A 21406-nucleotide genomic window follows, 5' to 3' on the forward strand; every position below is an offset into this window, starting at 1 on the left:
TTTTCCTTTAGGAGTGGAACGCGACATCGTATTGTAGCGCTGCCAGGAAGTCCACGGTACGCCACTACTCGTTCGACGCGATCGATGCGTTGCCCTCTGAACGCAATGCTTTTTGAGGAAAGGAAATGGCGCTGTAATTATCTGTCATCTCGGTGGACACCTGAACCGCACCATACAGAAAGGGAAGAAGTGGAGTGAAAGAAAGAGGGGCCGCAATGAAGAAAATGGAAATTGTACTTCAGGAAAGGAAATTACGCAGTAACTGTCTCACATATCTCTTTTTTTTTTATTCGAGCTATCTCAGTGGACACCCCTCAAAGTTCGCGCGCAGTGACGTCACGACCATTTCGACCACTCTGAAACGCAGACAAATTTACTAACACGACTTGGTGACGACAGTATAAGCCATTAATGATTTCCCTTTAAAACTGCCATCGCTTTAGCATTGCTAAGCCCTGTTGGGAACGGGGCTACAAGCCCACCGCTGGAACCAGTGTTAAAGATGGGGCTTCTATCCCACCGCTGGAACCAGAGTTGAAGACGGAGGGGTCCTGGAGATGACTAACTCGTTTAGCCTCGCAGGTACCGGCTCCGAATGACGATGTCGGACTGCGTTATCGAGGAAACTGTACAGAAGGGTTTATTCTACATATTTACAGATGAGAATCGAATCGAATGCATTGCAATGCAATGCTCCGATCACACAACAACATCCCGTTAAATACGGTTCGCGTTCCCTAGATCCCTGACTGGGGAACTTGGTTCGAATAACGTTGTCCAATCGGATGGGCCATTGATGACGCTGGCGGTACCACCCACGGCACGGGGCGGTGCTGAAGCTCTCTCGCTCTCTCACAGCTCGGGGGATGAGAAGGGGAAGACAGTCATCAAACACAGATGCGTCACCTTGACCACTGCCGCAAGTGTTCTGTGCGTTGCCTCCGTGGGAAAGCAGAATCCCGCAGTCTCCTCGCAGGTGGTTGAACCTTCTCGAACTCCCCCGCCGGATGGCCGAAGCACGAGACCCCTTCGACACAGCGTCTTTCAATTAGCAGCCTCGCTCAGCGTGACCTTGCGTAGCATCATCCAGTCCGGTGACCCGAAGGTCGACTCGGCCAACGTATACCGGTGCTTCTGTCGTGCTGCTGCTGTCGCAAGCTCCTCGCCGCAGCTTTGCCTAACGACGACACTCGTCTGACAGTAATTTCTCCCAGGCCGGTGGGAGACAGCCTCCTTCGATCGGTTCGGAGGTTCGGTGATTTGGAGTGCAACAGCCCCGGCCGTCGTCGTCTATGCTTCTGCCGCCGGCGCCAGGCCTCGTCATATCCCTTGCTTTGCGATGAGTCACACCCGGCTCCCTGGACCACGTTGTCCACTCTTAAGGTATGTCACCACCTTTGAAAAAGCGCTTTTTTTGGAAAAATGACATTTTTTCTTTTTTATATTTTGGGAATCCCAAAACATTCAAAAATGTTTTGCAGCAAGAATAATGTTCGTATCTTATTTTGTTAAAAAGTTATAGCCAACTTTCGAACAGGTGGTGAACAGTTCTGAAACCGAAACTAATGTGGTTTGGTAACAGAAAATGATAACTCGGCAATAATCAGCGGCATATATTGAAAATTTTTTGTTTTGTTTTAGTCTGATATGTAAAAGATTACTCAAAGGCAATTTTTAAGGCTTATTTTGTTTTAAAAATTGCTTTAAATTTCCGCAAGGGGGATGCATGAGGCTACAAGCGTCTGAGTTGTTTGCTTCGCGCTATCGCTTTGAATGCTACCGAATTCGTCCTTCACTGATGGCAACAGAAGTACAGCAGATATTTTGAGGGAAGCAGGCATCGAATCTGGCCGCCACACTCTCCTACCATGTTGCACCAGTGACCATTACCATGTGATGAAGGCCCAACGTCAATCAACGGGTGAGGCAAAACATCTCCGCAAAAAAAGGACGGGCAGCAACAAATGCCAAAAGAGAGCTCACATCAGCTAAGGAGGGCCCTAGCTATGAACCTGAAGGATTTTAACTTCCTAGGGCATGATGATCTTCTTTCTACAAGGATTGAAAAACTTAAATCTTGTTTTTCTCAAAACTTTATTTCTTGCACTTTCATGTTGCGCAAACAGTGATAACTTCGAAATAAATAAATATTTTTCAATGAAACTTTGCACGCTCTTTCCTTTGTTATTAGCCTGTGCAATGAACTAGGATAAATTAAATCGAATGGTGAGTTTTGATATAATCATGTTTTATGTCAAGGAATGCAGGCAAAAATGACACATTTTTTTGTTTTCTTTGGCATTTTTGCTATAACTTTTTTCCCAATTATCAGATGGCAAAGATCCTAGTTGGTTGCACAGTATGGTTAGTTGGCTAAGTCTGCGCCAAGAAGTTTAAAATTCCTGCTCTCCATTCGCTAGTTATGAATGTTTGCATAACAACCAAGTTTGGGCATTTTTTTGTGAATTATTAATACCAGCATGGCTTTTTTCACTCTTTCTTCTTTCTGAATATCATATAAAACGGTGCTTTATAACGTAAATGTGAAATAAAAATTTAATACTCAAAATTAAAAAAATTTTTGAAAAAGGTGGTGACATATCTTAACAGCTCGTCCGCGGCCCGAAAAATCTCGAATGGCCAGCGTTCACGACCGCTGGGCAGGAAGAGATGAGGCCGGAGTCGGGTGGAAGGGCTGGTTTCCAGAAATGGCATCCAAGCTCGAACATTCAACAAAGAATGGCATCAGTGGACTGTTCCACGAGACAGGGCACTGACCCACAAGCAAGCGCTCGGAATCTGCCAAAGACCCACCAGGCTTCCCACAATGACAACAAAGGTTTACTAAAACATGACTGGATTTTGGCGCAATTTTGGTGCCGAGAAAGCGCAAAATATCCCGATTGAAATCGCCAAAGACGGACTGCTTGGACCAAGGTTAAAAGCAAAAACCCACACACAGTAGGTGGTCCTACCAAGTACTCCTGTCTACAACAATCGGCTGAATCCATCAGCATTTCCGTGCGGTTTTCCGTTCCTGAAACGCATCGAGAAATTGTTTTTGGAGAGCAGGACTCCGTCTAAGCAAGCGACCATTTTTGGGGGGACAAAACTGTCATAAGCATGTTTGAGACGATGATCAGTCTCAAATATGAACTTTGCGCCGTTCAAGTAGCTCTGGTAACCCGACAACGTCTGTGCCGTCTAAACCAAACGCGCGCTCTTTGTCTGAAGCGCTGAACGCTTCTTCTCTACAGGTCAGCCTGCGGCTGACGTACTGAACATGGTGCTCTTCGTGGCCGTCGCCAACTTGACTTAAAATAGCACGTAGTCCTCCATCACTGGCGTCACACTGAACTTAACTCTTCGCCATAATAAGTGGTCCGAATCAAAGGTCTGGACACGAGCGCTTCCCCCAGACGAGTTTTCTTTTCGGTCATTTCAGTGTATGTCAGTGAGGCTCCCTTTTCGTAAAGTGTCAGTCAATCAAGGGATCTACGCTCCGTCTACGCGACGTTAAGCGTAGTTCTACTCGAGCTGCACTCCTGTGAGTGCCCTTATCTCTTGGTAGCATGGGAAATCTACGCCTGTGATTTCTAACTCAGTGACACCATAGCCTTTGTCTAAGGTAAGGAAAAAAAAAACAGTAACCTCCGATCAACTTGTTTTAACTCAAAAGTAGCCTATCCCTGCCTGATTTCATAAACACACACAGAAAAAAAAGAGGAATAAAAAAAAACGAAACAGCCACTTCGAGTCGCCACGCGGGGGGGAAAGCTGACTCCCCGCCGCCGAGTTGAAAGGATTAGTCTTTCAGACGTGCCCGCCGGGGTCGCGCTTTGACTGATTGTACTGCGGTCAACTCGTGACAAAAGGCTGCAGAAAAAAACGATCCCCGACTCTCACTGTCGTTTCCGCGCCCCCTCGAGGCTCTACGAAAACCTTGGTCGTGCCTACAATGTCGATAACCGACTCTGGCTCTGGACGACGAGCAGTGACCAGCGCGAGAAGGTACCTCTTTCTCTCGCCCCAAGCAGGAAGCTCGGCTACCCATTCGCCATGCGCGCTTCCTAGAATGCGGTGCCAAAAGTGAAGGACGATTCCTTTTCAAGTGCGCCCGCCGAACACGCCTGCATGTGTCGTCTCGGTTGTTCGACGCCTGCGTTCGCATGCGCTGAGTGCCGCGCAACCTTGCGGTTTCTGATCTCTTGGGCCGCTTTGCCTTTTTCCTAACTGGCTTTTTGTCCGGACGGCGCGGTCTAGTCTTTCTTGCAGGCCGATGCCCCTTTATGCACTTCGCGCCAGTTTTGCTTGGAAGACGCGCTCTTCCCTTTTCATTACTGCCGTCAGCCTTCGAACGAGCTGCACGCGTCGCGAGATCATCAACTGCAGCTGCAAGTTTACGAGGCGCAACGCGGGAAGGCTTCGCCTTTCCTTCCACCACATTTCTTTTTTTCGCACCTGTCCGCGCAACCGAATTTAGGGCTTTGAATTTGATTCGTTTTTTTTTTTGGTTCTTGCCCTTGTTCTTTTTCTGCGCCTAGACTGTGTCGCGTGCGTCTCCTGATGACAACTAGCTATCTCTAGTTTTTCCGTCGCACCTCGGAAATTTTCATGAAATTCCAAACTGGCCTCTGTGCCTTCGCAGCAGAGTGCCAGCTCCACGCAGCTGACAGACGGACAGAAAACTGCCCCTGAGATCCCTGGCTCATTCCTTAGGGAGTTGTCCTCTACCGCGTGCCTGTCGCTTTGCGCTCTATTCTCTGAATTGCAGTGCTCAGCCACAACTGAGCCCGCCTGGCTGTCGCTCTGCGCGCCATTCTCTACATTGCAGTGCCCAGCTACAACTGAGCCCGCCTGGCTGTCGCTCTGCGCGCCATTCTCTGTACTGCAGTGCTCAGCTACAACTGAGCCCGCTGCTTGGCTGTCGCTCTGCGCGCCATTCTCTCTACTGCAGTGCTCAGCTACAACTGAGCCCGCTGCTTGGCTGTCGCTCTGCGCGCCATTCTCTCTACTGCAGTGCTCAGCTACAACTGAGCCCGCTTGGCGGTCGCTCTGCGCGCCATTCTCTCTACTGCAGTGCTCAGCTACAACTGAGCCCGCCTGGCTCTCATGGCTATCCTTTTCCTCGGCAGCCTCGCACTCTTCTTGTGCCAGTATTACCAAGGTAGCCTCTCCGGAGCCTTTGCCACTGAAGCCACTGTGACATTCCAATTCGCTCTTACCGCGGCTGTTACTCTCAAAAGGGGTTTCCGCTGTTTCAACTTCGCAACCTTTCTCGCTAGGAAAATCTCCCTTTTCGCGGTTCTGCCGGTTTGACGCCTGTATCGACTCTACTGAAAGGGTCGCGCTCGCAACTGTCCCGACAAAGTTGTCCGTTGCCACTGCTACCTCACTTGGAGGAGAATCCTCGCACTCGTGTCGTTGAGACGCTATCTCGGAATGCTCTCTCTTAGCATTACGTCCAACTACACTGGACACGGTCTCGGATTCTGCGGCTTTCCTTGGACTACCGTACCGGTTGAACGCGTTCTCTGCCACTTCCCTCGTGGTGTCGCGATTTACCAACGCGGCTACGGTCACAGACTTTTCGGGTCTTATCTGAGGACCTGTTTCATAAGCATCGCTTGCTCTTTCAGGACTTCCGGCTCTCACACTACCGCCCTTTCTTCGTATTTCGTTTTGAAGTTCTAATATCTTTAGTTTCCTTGTTTCAATTTCAACCTTCCACTGTTGCCGTTGCCGTTCCTTCTCTTTTTCCCACTCTCGATCAGCTTGCTCCTTACGTGCTTTTTTCTCCCGATCGGCTTTCTCTTTAGCCTCCTGGTCGGCTTTCTCTTTAGCCTCCTGGTCGGCTTTCTCTTTAGCCTCCTGGTCGGCTTTTACTTTGCGGGCTTTTTCCCCTTGTACCAAATTCCACGTATCTACCAGCAACTGATCGTTATGCTTGACTTGTTTAAGAATGAATTCGCCCAATTCAATTTTGGTTAGTTTGCTAGGCACTTCAACCGACAGTTCCTCGCATATCAACAGCAAGTCCGACTTGTACAACCTCATTAGGTCCATGACAACGCTTTCTCCGCCTTGGCTCTGCTAACACAACAATGCCTTGAGAATAACCCCTCTCAAACGACAAAGCCCTGATTCCCAGTCAAGATTATTCTCTGAATCTTAAAGCCTGGCGAATCCCATAGCAAAACCAAAACGCTCACCCGTGGAGAAAGTACGATGTCGCACGGTCCATCCCAGCTGCTGCCAACCAGTGTTGGGAACGGGCCACCAGCCCACCGCTGGAACCAGTGTTAAAGATGGGGCTTCTATCCCACCGCTGGAACCAGAGTTGAAGACGGAGGGGTCCTGGAGATGACTAACTCGTTTAGCCTCGCAGGTACCGGCTCCGAATGACGATGTCGGACTGCGTTATCGAGGAAACTGTACAGAAGGGTTTATTCTACATATTTACAGATGAGAATCGAATCGAATGCATTGCAATGCAATGCTCCGATCACACAACAACATCCCGTTAAATACGGTTCGCGTTCCCTAGATCCCTGACTGGGGAACTTGGTTCGAATAACGTTGTCCAATCGGATGGGCCATTGATGACGCTGGCGGTACCACCCACGGCACGGGGCGGTGCTGAAGCTCTCTCGCTCTCTCACAGCTCGGGGGATGAGAAGGGGAAGACAGTCATCAAACACAGATGCGTCACCTTGACCACTGCCGCAAGTGTTCTGTGCGTTGCCTCCGTGGGAAAGCAGAATCCCGCAGTCTCCTCGCAGGTGGTTGAACCTTCTCGAACTCCCCCGCCGGATGGCCGAAGCACGAGACCCCTTCGACACAGCGTCTTTCAATTAGCAGCCTCGCTCAGCGTGACCTTGCGTAGCATCATCCAGTCCGGTGACCCGAAGGTCGACTCGGCCAACGTATACCGGTGCTTCTGTCGTGCTGCTGCTGTCGCAAGCTCCTCGCCGCAGCTTTGCCTAACGACGACACTCGTCTGACAGTAATTTCTCCCAGGCCGGTGGGAGACAGCCTCCTTCGATCGGTTCGGAGGTTCGGTGATTTGGAGTGCAACAGCCCCGGCCGTCGTCGTCTATGCTTCTGCCGCCGGCGCCAGGCCTCGTCATATCCCTTGCTTTGCGATGAGTCACACCCGGCTCCCAGGACCACGTTGTCCACTCTTAACAGCCCCAAATTTTGTGCGAAAGGGTTTTTGCAGCTCGACACCCCAGCCACGTACCTGGAAGCGTGAATGAGGGGGTCCACTGTCCCTAGGAAGCCAGTTACAGCTCCAACCAATGAAGTTTAAAATAAGCCGCAGGTCCAGTCTAGGCGGGCCTGCTTCAACCACGTGTACCATAGTTCTCTATATAAGGCGCCATATTATGTGGTACGCACAATGCAACATAAAAAATAATTAATTTACTTTATATTTTAAAAGAACTTGTCGCCAACATTTTCATGGGTGGTATTTTTTTTCCTTGCTGGGAAAAAAATTACCGACGATTACGTTACTTCCTAATGCGAAATTTGAGCGCAGCACATCAGCCTTTCAAACTTTTCGATAGATTGAGGCAAAAAATTCGAGCAAAGCATGTGCGTACAGTTACAGACAACTTATTTTTCACACACATATTGCTTCCTCAAGAAACACTCTACTAACAGTTCTTGATTGTCATGGATGAAGCTTTGTGGTCGGAGAAATAAATATATGCTCGACTTGCTGCACCAATGACTGGTTCTCAAAGAAGAGGTCTATGCAAGTATTTCGCGAGGTTGTCACAGCCGTGGGAGGCGTTACAAGCGAGAGGAACGGGATGTTCTCCCACATAAGTAGTAAGGAATTCTGTTTGTCTTCATATCTACATTAAAGTTCCCACTCACCCTGTCACCCTAGCAGGTGGCAGTTAATGGTTGACCGCGAGAGTTTGCTCAACCCCAACGGGCACTGAAACTCTCTTAGACGTCCTGCGGACGTCGTAGACGTCTGCAGGATGTCCATGGGAGTTCTAATGTCCAGTGGGAACGTTGTCTGCGCTAACGCATACGTCTAACCGACATCTCTCTGTCATCACCCCACGTACTTGTAAGCGCGATTCAGTCGTCCACTGACACAGGGAGCCAGTTATACACGATTCCTTCCTTAAAATCGGAGTGTAAAACGTTCTCGACTCCAACGCCAATGAACACAATGAACGCCGGCAGCCTACGGCTTCAGCGCCGCGTTTATGGCACAACGTTAATTCTAGTAACGTTGGTTGGTTGTTAACAACGTTACTAGAACCAACTCAATTTCGTTGTCAATGCCTGCAGCCCACATCTCTCTCTCAGTACTCCACGTACTTACAAGAACGATTCAGGCGTCCACTGTCCCTGGGAGCCAGCTATGTTCATTTCCTTTCCTTAAAATGATCGGAGTGCAAAACGTTGTCAACGCCAACGCCAATGAACACAACGAACGCCGACGGCCTATGGCTTCAGCGCCGCATTTCTGGCGCAACGTTGTCAATGCCAACGCATGGAACACACATCTGTTCCTACCGTCACATAGCTTAAAGCACGATTGAGGTGTCCACTCTTCCAAAAGTGGCAGTTATGCGCCTTCCCTCTGGTTCAGGTGTCCATCGAGATGTACGTGTGAGACACTCAGCGCGTTCTTTCCTCAAAAACCAATTTACCAATTTTGCCCTCTGCATTCGGAGCTCCCGCTTACATTGGTTTCGCAGCTTAAATCGCGACTAAGGTGTCCACTGCGGCTTACAACGGACAATGGCGACGGAGACTGCGACGCCGCGAAACGCAGAAACGGGCGCCAGAGAGCTGCGCTATAAACCATGTTTGTGCCTCTTATATTAAATTGGGTGTTTCAGGAAATGAAATGTCGCAGTATCTCTCTCTCTCTCTCTCTCTCTCTCTCTCTCTCTCTCTCATATCTCGGTGGACACCTCAACCGCGCCGCATAGAGAAAGAACTTTCTCTATGCGCGCCGTAAGAGAAGGGAGGAAGGTGGGAGTAAAAGAAGGAAGAGAGACAGCAGTGGCGTATTGACGGTCTCCGGAATAATTTCGACCACGTGGGCATCTTTATCGTGCACTGACGTCGCATAGCACACGGGCGCCTTTTGCGTTCCGCCTACATGAAAACTCAGCCATGCTGGCAACATTTGCATTGACGGCGGCTGCTCCTTTCATTCCACTTCAAGAATACAAAAGCTGCTTCCCGTACTGACAATGTACTGCTACAGTCTTCTGAGGGGTACGAGGTCTTTCTGAGTGAGTAAAGTTTCTTTTCTTTTGGTGTGTTCGCTCCCTTTAGTATAGTTCCTCCGGGAGAAATTTACGGGACTTGAGTTCCGTTGTCCACTATTTCCTCTGATCGACAGCTCTCAGGCGAGGTCGACGCGAGGGTTGCCTTAGGCCTAAGATAGAGTTAATGAAGCTCGCACTCAGGTTAACAACATTGCTTTTTCTTCTGCAAAGATGGTTTCAGAATGGGCCAGTTGTTTGTAACCTTGGTTCTATCGCGCTATCCGTAGTACGTTTAGCGCTCCTTTCAATTTGATTGACCAAAGGCTTGGTTGGGCCTCTCTGGAAGCAGAGACGCTCGCGTCCCGCGCAGACGCTGCTGGGGACTAAAGTCTGGCAGCCGTTCCCCGTCTCTGCCCCGTTGGCGTTTCACTACTGAGCACAGGCAATTCTCCACTAAAGCTGCATTCGTTCAAGCGCCTTCGAACAGTAAATGCTCGCGATAGCTGTCCGATGAGAAACTATTTGGTCCCGAACAGGATTTTCAGCGGCGTTCTGCGTTCGCATTTGTGTCCAAGTTCTGGTAGACAATAGCCGCATGTTAGGAAGGCTCATCTTGGCATGTAAGTGTAGCTACGTGAATAGGTGATGTTTAAGCTCACATTCGTGTTTCTTGCGAACAAGTGGTGGTATGTATAGCGAGCGGCTCTTGGAACGCGCCAACTGTTTTCGTGCCGTTTGGCGTCTCCTTGCTTCTTTAGTCACTCAGTGATGCCAGCAAAAATATTTGCACTGCTTTGTGGACGTGATCCTTCCAATAGACAGTGTATGCAACACAATAATCTCGTCCTTTTGGGGTACTTAATTGCACCCGACACTTCCAAGTATATAAGGGAGGAAGCTTCACTGTTACGAAATGGGTGGGGGCGTTCTTTATCTTGGAGGCGGGTGAAGTTCGGCAATAATCACCGTAGTTGCAGATATCTCCAATTTCTTTGATGTCTCCACAGTGGCCTTGTGCCTTCAGCTCAACATAAATGAATTTCAATGAATTCCTTTCATAGGCCCAAAGATGTCGGCCGTGCGCCCTTGCTGTAGCGTTGCTATGCATCCTCTCAGAACTATATGCTCCTCCGTTGGGCTTGCTGTTTCTTAAAAGTTGTGTCCTTCGATTTATACAGTGACATATGCGCTTACAATGAGCACGAACTGACGGTGAATTTACAGCAGTCTTTACTGCAGCAGCAGTCTAAGGAGCACGACCTCGAAATGTGAGCATTGTCACGCCACCGCGCGGTGAAATACATTTCAGGCATCGCGCCCTGAGCAGGGGCGTTCGTCATAACGGATTATTTTGTTTTTCCCGCAGGCGATAAAATTTGTGCTGATCGCATCGCGATGGCCTCCTGCCACCACCCCTGTGCCACCACCAGCCAAGGCAGACGAAGCCAGGTGGGCCGCCAGACGCAGCAGCCACACACGAACCAAAGCGAACCGACCAAAGCGAACGACGAAGGCCTGGCCGGAGCTGTCGACAGTTTACACCAGAGCTTCGTGCAACGGCCAGCGTTTTCGTCTGCGGAACGCTTTCCAGCGGAGTTTCCGCAAGTGTTGTGCGAAGAAGCCTTGCTGCTGCGTTTCCACGAGACTACATCGTCGATAAGCCAACATCCTGTGGACGCGGCTGCGAAGCAGGAGCGTTCGCCTGCAAGGCCACGTAGCAAGCGTAAGAGGCCTTCTTCGTGGCCCGCTTGTGTGCCTCGCTGTCGGGTCCTCAACGCCCCGCTACGTGAGGGTTCCGCTCAGCTCGGATGACTTCGCCCTCGCCTGCTACGACCTACAGGTGTAGCTAGAGGGCGGCTGGGTCCAACAAACGTCGGCGCTACGGGACCCCGACGAGGCACATCGATCAGCGGACAACGCGGGGGGGCGCCTGCGTCTACAACCACCACATCCCATGGGGCGACCGCTGAAGGCTGTGGCGACGCTCAGGTGGCGCTTCCGCGACTGCGGGGAAGCAGATGCCTCGTCTACTACGCGCCGCTGGCGCCAGGCGGCAGTACTGTTGCGCACCCCTTTCGGGCTATATGCGGCGAGAAAATTATTGCTGCTCCTTTAACGCAGATTAAACGTTGTAGATTGGACTTTGTGACTATTTTATTTAACACTGATGTTTGCAGAGAGAGGAAGAATATTTTCTTCTCGGCGTCGTATTAACCTCCGAGAGGTCAGGCTGACGCTAGGTGGTCAGCCTGAAGTGTCCAAAGCCATGTGGTGGATGGGGAATTTGAAGAGCCAGTTTTATTAACTTTGCATAATGGTCGCCGCGGTCGGGTTCAGCGAGAATTTACTCAGTAACTGTCTCACATATCTCGGTGGACACCCGACAAAACACGGACACATCTGCCGACACGGCTGCTAACGACAGTATGAGGCATTAAAGGCTTTCGGCTTAATACAGAACCAGCAGTGAAAGAGAAAAAGCAGCACCAACAAAGTGCACGTGAGTCACCAACAAAGATGAGGCAAATCATAGCAGCAGCTTGATCAGTTGTCAATTCCCCCGTTGCGTGTAATATAATTCCAAAAGGCTCTCAAACTGTTTGACATTTTGAGCTGTGACAATGCATTCCGCAAGACCATTCCACATATTAATACATGAAGGGGAAAAAATTTGAAAAGCAGCTAGGTGGGTTCTGTACGGCCGTATTGCGGCACTGTGGTTTAAACGCGCACTGTTTTTTAGAGGGGGTGAATATATGTTCCATTGTTTATTTCTAGTTGATTCCTGGTGATTTGGAAAAAGTTTCAACCGTCGTTTTTCTCGTCGTGTTTCGAGCAATTCCAGGTCGCAACTTTCCCGCATGTAACAGAATCGGTCCTCCGATAACGCGCACATACAAAATGCACTGCGGTTAACTGATTTTTTCGAGTTTATCTCGCAAGTACTCTTAGTGGGCCAAACGCTGGAGGCATACTCCAAAATCGGGCGGGTAAATGTCTTGTATGCAATTAGCTTAAGCTTTTTGGTGCATGCTGTAATTTCTTTCTCAAATACCATAGTTTGCGATAGGCTTTAGAGCAGACCTCCACTACATGGATGCGCCTGTACAGACCGCCATGAATAATTACTCCTAAATACTTAAAGCTACGTACATTGGACAAGGAGTTTTCACCAATTTTGTAATCAAAGGAAAGCTTGTTTTTTTTCTTGTGATATGTGCAAACGTCGTCGTAGAGTAATTTACATTCCCTATTTTACACACTAGTCATATGAATATTGCAGGCATCTGTTGATTTTAATTTGATCTGTTGAATCGGTCACTGTAGAGTAAATTAGGCAATCGTCAGCAAAAAGTTTTATTTTTGCAGGTGATTCAACAATACTAGGAAGGTCAATTATTGTCGTGTCCGGTCGCTGTGTTGAATGCAGCGAAAGACGCACACGGTACTTTAAGACTTCGTTTATTTAAAGCCGATGAGGGTGCGACCAGCGTCGACCGAGGCAGGAGCCGAACTGGCCGCCCGAAGAAAGGAGGGAGCTGAGAAGCGTCCACGGGAGGGAGTGGCTTCCCAGAACAGGAGGAGGGTGCGGGGGCGCACCGTGGGGGGGCATCTGGTGACAGCGTGCGACGAGGGGCAAGTGTCGTTAGGAGGAGGATTGAGTGGTCGTTAGGAGGAGGATGCGAACTGTCGTTAGGAGGGGAATGCGAGTGGTCGTTAGGAGGGGGCGCACACACACAAAAGCAATATGGGGACACAACACTTCCTTCCCCCTTAGAAAGTTGCCTGGTATCGTGCAGGGGGTCGGCGCTCACGCGTGGAGGCGCGCTGGCTTTGTGCGCTCGGGGGAGAAACACTTGTAGGCTGGCTGTTGTTCGCTGTGTCTCCTAGGTCTGTCCTGGGCGAAGTCTCTTCTTCTGGGAAGAGGTGCCAGGCTATGTGGGAAAATGGTGCACGTGTTCTCTCCGCTGGCGGACAGCTCTCAGACGGCGTCGTAAATCTACGCAGCTGGTTGAGATGTCGGCGTGCTACTGTGCCATGTATGTTGACGAGCCAAGAGCGCAGGCCTATGCGTCTGACAATTGTAGCTTCCTCCCAGCGTGGCTTTTTCAGAAACTGTCGGGCGAGGACGCGCTGCCCCTCATTAAGCGTGCCGCAGCGCGGAATTGCTTTTTCTTCCCGGAACGTCTCTGCCTTTGGCTCGGGGAGGATGGCTGTGAGCTGGGTTCGCATTTCACGCTCGAACATCATTTTCGAGGGGGTCTCGCCTGTTGTGCTCTGAACCGTCGTGTGCTGCTTGAAGAGAAAGCGCGCAAGGCGGCGCTGCAGCGAGCCTGTCTGATCTCTTTCAAGGGCGCGTTTTAGCTCGGCTACGTAGCGCTCGGCTTGTCCGTTTGTCGCTGGGTGGTAGGGGGCCGATGTAACTGATGAGATCCCGTTGTCGCGATAAAACTTGAGGATCTCCGCAGACACAAACGGTGTTCCGTTGTCCGACACTACCTTGCGCGGCAGGCCGAACGTTGCAAATAGTGATCGGAGGTTGTCAATGACTGCTGCCGAAGTCGTCTGTCCCATTTGCCTTATCTCAAGCCACTTTGTGTAGGCATCTACGACCACAAGGAAAGTGCAGCCCTCAATTGGTCCTGCAAAATCAATGTGCAGTGTGTGCCATGGTGTGTCTGGCTTTTCCCATTCTGGGACAGGAGCTTTCGGCGGGGCGCTCCGGCTGCTCTGGCAAGGCTTGCATTCTCGCACCACTGTTTCGATGTCGTTGTCAATGCCAGGCCACCACATGTAGCTTCTGGCACACTTTTTCATTGCAACGATGCCCCGATGTCCGGCGTGGATGAGAGACATAGCTTGTGCGCGTAGTTCTCTCGGCATCACAACTCGGGACCCAAATATGATGCAGCCGCGATGGGTGCTCAACTCTGTAGCTCGCCTGCGGTAAGCGTCGAAGTTGTCCCCTTTGAGTTTATGCACGTTGCCTTGTTGAACAGCTGTGTAAACTAGCCGGAGAGCTGCGCACTTCTGCGTAGATGCTGCAACTGTGCCTGCTGTAAGCGGAGGTTCTGGCAGTGCTTCGAACATCAGAACGTCTCCTGGTGGAAATGGTTCGTCAACAGTTGCGTCTAGTGGCAGACGGCTTAGCGCATCGGCGTTTTGATGTTTACTCCATTTCATCACGCCTAGTGGAGAAAACCAGTTTCTCCCTAGAAGGCTTGATCCTGTACCCTTCACAACAAGCAGAGGTAGCGTATGGGTCTGGCCGTTGTAGTTAACCTGCACGTTGGCAGAGCCCAATAGTGGCAGATTCTGTCCTGACCACGTTCGCAGGTGCGTGTCGTCTTGTTGCAGGGCGGGTGCGTCAGATGGCCATGAAGTTCGGAACGTGTCCTCACTGATCAGAGTACAGGCTGCGCCGGAGTCCACCTCGAACTTAATCAGCTGGTGATGTACGCTTACTTCTGTAAAAATCTTCGGTCGCGTGCCGAGATTCATGGTGTTCAGGTCGTACAACACAGATGGTGTTGCTGATGTTGTTCCATGGAGATCAGATAGCGGCGTATTCTCTGAGGCGTTGACGCTGTGATTAGGCTGGGAAGGTGACTTTATCTTGGCAAGTCTCCGTTTCGTAATGCATGCTCTTTCGATATGCCCTCGCTTGTGGCAAAAATTACACGTGGCTGACTGGAATCGACATCCCTGGGGGTTGTGTTGGTCGTCACACCGCCAGCAGCGTTGTGCCTTTCTGACCGATTTTACAACAACAGAAGGCTTGCGCACCTGGTTGCTTGTCTGGTGTACCGGCTCGGTGTTCCGGCGAATCCCTCTCTGCTGGTGACCGGCGCTCTCCGCTCGAACGGCGATGTCGTAAGCTTTGCTGAATGTGAGGTCCTTCTCAGCGAACAGGCGCTGCTGCAGTGACTCGTCACTCAGTCCGCACACAAATCTGTCGCGTAACATCACGTCCAAGGGAAGCATGGTGGTGTTAGCAGAAGAAGCTGCGTCTCCCTCCTGCCCGGTAGCTGTTGTCGACAGCGTTCCAAAATTGCAGTCGGCAGCGAGCTTCTTGAGCGCGGCTACGTAGGCGCTCACAGTTTCTCCTCCCAGTTGATCTCGTCGTTGGAAGCGAGCCCGGCTGTAGACCTCGGATGGCCTTGGGTCGTAGTGCTTTTGCAGCGCTTTTACGATGTCGTCGTAAGACACTGCCGCTGGTGTGCTTGGCTGAATAAGGGCGCAGACAGTATCGTAGGTCTGCTCCCCGCACAGCGTCAGCAGGTTGGCCCTCTTCAAGGCTGGGTCTGTGATGTTGTTAGCTTCAAAGTAGAACTGAAGGCGTCCAACCCACGATGACCACGATGAGCCGTTGAACTCTGGTATCTGATTGGGAAACCCTCGCGTAGCCATGGCTTGTCAATAGCGTTGCGTAGCGCGGGTCGAATCCACTTTCTCGTCGCCACTGTCGTGTCCGGTCGCTGTGTTGAATGCAGCGAAAGACGCACACGGTACTTTAAGACTTCGTTTATTTAAAGCCGATGAGGGTGCGACCAGCGTCGACCGAGGCAGGAGCCGAACTGGCCGCCCGAAGAAAGGAGGGAGCTGAGAAGCGTCCACGGGAGGGAGTGGCTTCCCAGAACAGGAGGAGGGTGCGGGGGCGCACCGTGGGGGGGCATCTGGTGACAGCGTGCGACGAGGGGCAAGTGTCGTTAGGAGGAGGATTGAGTGGTCGTTAGGAGGAGGATGCGAACTGTCGTTAGGAGGGGAATGCGAGTGGTCGTTAGGAGGGGGCGCACACACACAAAAGCAATATGGGGACACAACAATTATATATACCAAAAACAATAACGGCCCCAATATGGACCCTTGTGGAACCCCAGACAAAACTTTAGTGAACTAGACCACCACACCAGTCCTTCCAATGCGGACGGACTGTACACGGTCACTCAAGTAAGCTGCAATCCAGTTTACAATGTCTGAATTAATACCTGCATTCCGAAGTTTAAACAGCAGTTTACCAGTTTACCATGCGGAACCTTATCAAATGCCTTGGCAAAATCTATGCAGATGTCGTCAGTTTGTTCGCGGGCATCTAAAGCTGCACACAAATCATGAACCGTTTCAATGACTTGTGAAACAGTGGATAAACCACTTCGGAATCCATGTCGTGACGAACAGAAGTTATTCGCAAGAAAGAGAATGATGTGCTTTGCTATGGGGTGTTCTATAAGCTTCCAATCTTACAATTTTCAAAATTTTTGTCCGAGAATGTTGGACTTGAGGGGCACGACAAGATATTGGTCGTCTCTGTTTCTTGTGATCGTCTGTGATGGCAGTTTTTCTTTCCATAGCAAAAAAGCAAAAAAAAAACTGCATGCGCTTCAGCATTGCTGAGCACGAAATATTGTGCGAAACTGTTCTTGCAGCTGGGCTCCACATCCGCGTACCTGAAACCGATTGAAGGGTACACTGTCCCTCGTAAGCCAGTCACAGCGCCAGCCAAGGCGTTTGAAACTTATTAATTCGCAGGTCCGATCTAGGCGGCCCTGCTTGAACCACTTGCTCCAAAGTGCACTATATTTCCTGCTATATTAAGGGGCACGCATACTCCAACACTAAATCAACCACTTTCTTTTTAAACGACCTTGTCGCCAACTGTTTTCATGGGTGCTCGTTTCTTTTTTGTTGCGAAAGCAACACTACGCTAGTCGCCGAGCCATTTCGCGGAGCTCGGGAAAGGCCAAGGTGCGCAAGCGCAAGCAGCGGATGACGTCACACGGCGCACAGAATGTCCACACTAACGGGCAACGTGGCAGCAGACGAGTTAGCTCGAGGATTCGTCAACCGAGCAGATTCAGCACTTTGCACCACAGGCACCTTTGACCCAGTTACCCCCACGTACTCAGATATACCCGATCATTACAGGGGTCAGCGGAAACGCTACCCAGCCCAACACAAAAGGCTCACCAAAGAGGAGGCGGTAGAATAGCGCAGACTACAAACCGGTACCTGCCCACACCTGCACAAACTACACAAGATTTTCCCTTCACAACATGCAGACGAATGTCCGTGGTGTCAGGGTAAACCTACATTATAACATGGACCTGCCCTAAGGCAGACTTAGAGCCAAGAATAAACCCCAGAGTGATGCAGTGGGAGCACTTGCTGGCCAGCGAGGACGAGGAAGCGCAACGATTCCTTGTGCGCCGAGCCACGATTTTTATTTATTTATTTTATCTCATTTATGAAACCCATGCATTCACTAGGTGCGCCTTTATTCATGCTCAAACCCTGAGCCTTCGTGGTGGTGTCGTAGCGTCTCCACTCCGAATGCCAAAGGCCCTAATTCGATTCACAGCCTCGACACGAGCTTTATTTTAAGTAGTGATGCCGAAACGCGGACACATTTGCTAACGTTCCTTGGTCGCGACAGCATGAGGCATTAAAGGCTTTCGCCTTGAAATTGGCAGTGGCTTAGCTCTGCTATGCCAGGATATAGGTAGCGTGAGGTGAGGGCCCGGTGGAACAGTGGACACCTGAACTATGCTTCAATCTAAGTGGCGGTAGGGACAGGTGTGCGCTGCATGCTTTAGCATTGACATTGGATTGGAACAAACTTTATTTGTGCCTGCAGTTGGGCGCTCGCGCGCCCCGACGAGGGCCTACGTCGTCTACGAGGCTGCCGTTACTCGGCGCGGGTCTCCGCTCGCCGTTGCCGGCTCGCTGGGTCCCTGCCTTTCGAGCGCCCCGAGGACCTGCTGGACGGCCCATAGCTGTGACAACGTTGCGCCAGAAACGCGGCGCTGAAGTATAGGCCGTCGGCGTTCGTTGTGTTCATTGGCGTTGGCGTTGATCACGTTTTACACTCCGATCACTTTAAGGAAAGGAAGTGCGCATATGGCTCCCTGGGTCAGTGGACGCCTGAATCGTGCTTAGAGGTACGTGGGGCGATGAGAGAGAGATGTGAGCTGCAGGCATTGACAAGGTTGTGCCAGAAACGCGGCGCTGAGGCCCTCGGCGTTCATTTTGTTCATTGGCGTTGGCGTTGTCAACGTTTTACACTCCGATCATTTTAAACACGGGAAAGCGAGCGCGCGCGGCCAGGCACGCCCGCTGTGCGTAGTGACGTCACTTGCTCCTTGCGTATGCGCATTATGGTCGAGCAAGAGAGCACGCGAAACGGCGAGACTGTGGCCAATGTAGCTCACGGAACAGTATATGGCTACGCGCAGATGTTGCTTTCGCAATCCTCCAGGTTTAACCAGAGGTAAACCACAGCCAATTTTAAGGCGAAAGCCTTTAATGCCTCATGCTGTCGTGACCAAGGAATGTTAGCAAGTGTGTCCGCGTTTCCGCGTCACCACATAAAAAAAGAAACTGTGTCGAGGCTGGGAAGCGAACCAGGGCCTTGGGCATTTGAAGTGGACGTCTGCGTCACTTCCTTTCGTTCCTTATGTTCCTTGTGCGTTTGGCGCCCCAAAGAAACTCGGGTTATGAAGGACGTCATAGTCAAAGACTCCGGAAATTTCGACCACCTGGGGTTATTAAGGCGAAAGCCTTTAATGCCTCATACTGTCGTTAGCAGACGCGACGGCAGCCGTGTCGACAGATGCGTCGGCAGGAGTGTCCGCAGACGCGTCGGCAGCCGTGTCGACAGACGCGTCGGCAGGAGTGTCGACAGACGCGTCGGCAGCCGTCTCGACAGACGCGTCGGCAGATTCGTCCGCCTTTCGGCGTCACTGCTTAAAAGGCTCAAGGTTCCAGCATGAATAAAGGCGCATCTAGTGAATGCATGGGCTTCATAAATAAAATAAAAGGAGTAAAGTCAAGAATAAGAAAATAAAAAAATTAAAATAAGAAAATAAACAAAAATAAAAACAAAATAAAAATAAGATGTGCAAATAAAAATAAAAAACGATAAAGTTAAGAAAAGGAGCAAAAAATGAATGAAAAACAAAATATGACAATAAAAAGTAAATAAAAACAAACAGTGGCCAGGAAACGCTTTCTCCTTGCAGCACTTTAGAGAGCCAAAGTGCCCCCTGAATTTTTTAACATGCTCTGACATCGCACAGTACACGGGCCTCTAGAAATTCGCCGCCATCAATATTCGACCGCCGGCGGCCGGGATCGAACTCGCGGCTTTCGTGTCAACAGCCGAGCGCCATAACCTGTGATCCACCGCGGTGGCCCGGAAATGAGCATGAATAAAGGTTCATGTAGTGAATGCATGGGTTCCATAAATAAAATAAAAATAAATAAAGAATAAATGAAAAAAGAAACGAAAAAAAAATGAAAAAAATGAAAATTAGAAACAAAATTAAAAACAACTAAAATAAAAAAAATTACAATACGGAGAAAAAACCGGTGCGCCAGGAAACGCTCTCGCCTTGCAGCACTTAAGAGAGCCAAAGTGCCCCCTGAATTTTTATTTTCCCTGCTGAGAAAAAGATGAAGACCGGCCGGTCAGACAAAATAAGCTATGCACCCTGGCCAATCCCCCGCCTAGGGTATGGGCTGTTAAGACGGAGAACATCATCACCATTTAGTAAGCATGAAAACACATTTGGGCCTCCTCTTGGTAGAAATTCAGCCTCTCAAAATTTGCAGCCGTGTAAACAAAAAAAAAGATATTGTTCAGTGATCTGAAGGAAGCGCATTAGAAGCACATTACATAGTCATGCTGGCAACATGGGCCGTTAAGTCTGAGGACATCATCATCATCAACCTTAGCATTGACGGCGCGTTCTTTCATTCTACTGGAAGACCGTGCCACAGCAACAGCAGCTTCCCGTGCTGACAGTGTACAGTCTCCCGAGTGGAACATCTTTCAGAGTAAGTGGATTTTTTTTAAGCATGAAATGCTTTTAGCTCCCGTTGTCGGCAGTGTGATGACGTCACGCCGAGACCGAGAACCGTCATCCGGGCTCTGAAACGAGAACATCCGGGCACCGTACGAGACTTAACGAGATTTAACGAGACTCTCTAAGCCCTCCTACGCGACCGGCATGCAAGCGCCGGTTGGTCTCCAAACGAGTCACAAAAAATAACTGCTGCCAGTGCCTTCTCGATGTTTATCAAGATATCAGTCGAGCTGTGCGTTTGATAATGCACGGAATTATAATTTCCGATTTTTAATAACGCGTGCAAAAAGCACATAAATACCACGATACACTTCGTTGCCATACGTGATCTCTTAGGGGCTTCGCGCATCGAAGCAAAGCCGCGCAGGCGCACAGGGGCCCGGGGGAGAAGCGCTGCGTTCAAAGGGCAAGGCATCGCGCCGAACGGGTGGTGGCGTTCCTCCCTTCCATTACGGTGCGGTTCGGGTGTCCACCGAGATGGCAGAGAATTACTGCGCCATTTCCTTTCCTCAAAAAACCTTGCGTTCAAATGGCAAGGCATCGCGCTGAACGGGTGGTGGCGTTCCTCCCTTCCTGTACGGTGCGGTTCGGGTGTCCACCGAGATGACATTATGCCCGTAAACATTTCATGCTTACTCTACTCTCGGTTACGGGAGAGGCAGAGATTTTTTCTTTTTGCGTGTGCGCTCCCTTTGGCATCGTTCCTCCGGCAAAATTTCCGGGTGGTGGTGGTGGTGGTGAAAAACTTTAATCAAAGAGAGCTTGAGGGTTAAAAAAAAAAAAAACCCTGCTGCATGGTCGGTATCCTTAGTCTGGGACACCGCATGACGAGGCCCCGTCTCGCGCCCGCTTGACCAGAGCCCTTTGGGACTCCAGTGTGGAGCAGTTGAGGAGGGCAGTCTCCCATGCCTCTCGGGTGGGGGTGGGGGAGGGGGGAAGGTGAGGATTCTGAGTACATGCCCACACCATGTGAAAGATATCGCAGATCTCTCCACAGTGCGGGCAGCGCCCATCTGTGTTCGGATCGAAGTGTTTTACTATTGCAGGACAGAGAAGGGTTCCTGTCTGCAGGCGCCGCAGAGTTCGCTCCTCCGCCTTACTCAACCCCTTGGCAGGTGCCGGGTAGAGACGGTGGCTGTCGCAATAATAAATTAGGATTTCGCGGAACCGCAGAAGCGGTTTATGAGCTTCTGAGCCATGAGAGCTATAGGATGAGGAGCCCGGTGTGTGAGCGCTCGGGCGGCCGCATCAGCGGCCTCATTGCCTCGTAGACCCTGGTGGCCAGGAGCC

The 21406-nt window shown here is 50.5% G+C and overlaps 2 protein-coding genes across 3 annotated transcripts in view; both read left to right on the forward strand.

Annotated features, from left to right (window-relative positions):
- LOC149342185 (uncharacterized) overlaps positions 1 to 21406 on the forward strand; it is a 93326-nt gene that overhangs the window by 16331 nt on the left and 55589 nt on the right. The window lies entirely within an intron of this gene.
- The window catches only part of LOC149342187 (uncharacterized), a 47334-nt gene continuing 45706 nt past the window's right edge, over positions 19779 to 21406 (forward strand). For both annotated transcript variants that reach the window (XM_089544458.1, XM_089544460.1), the window contains exon 1: positions 19779 to 20087. The gene's annotated coding sequence lies outside the window, so the exon portion shown is untranslated. The remainder of the gene's footprint in view (positions 20088 to 21406) is intronic.

The sequence above is a fragment of the Amblyomma mixtum genome, chromosome 5 (genome assembly GCF_055824585.1).
Source record: "Amblyomma mixtum isolate Tamu chromosome 5, ASM5582458v1, whole genome shotgun sequence".
NCBI classification, from domain to species: Eukaryota; Metazoa; Arthropoda; class Arachnida; order Ixodida; family Ixodidae; genus Amblyomma; species Amblyomma mixtum.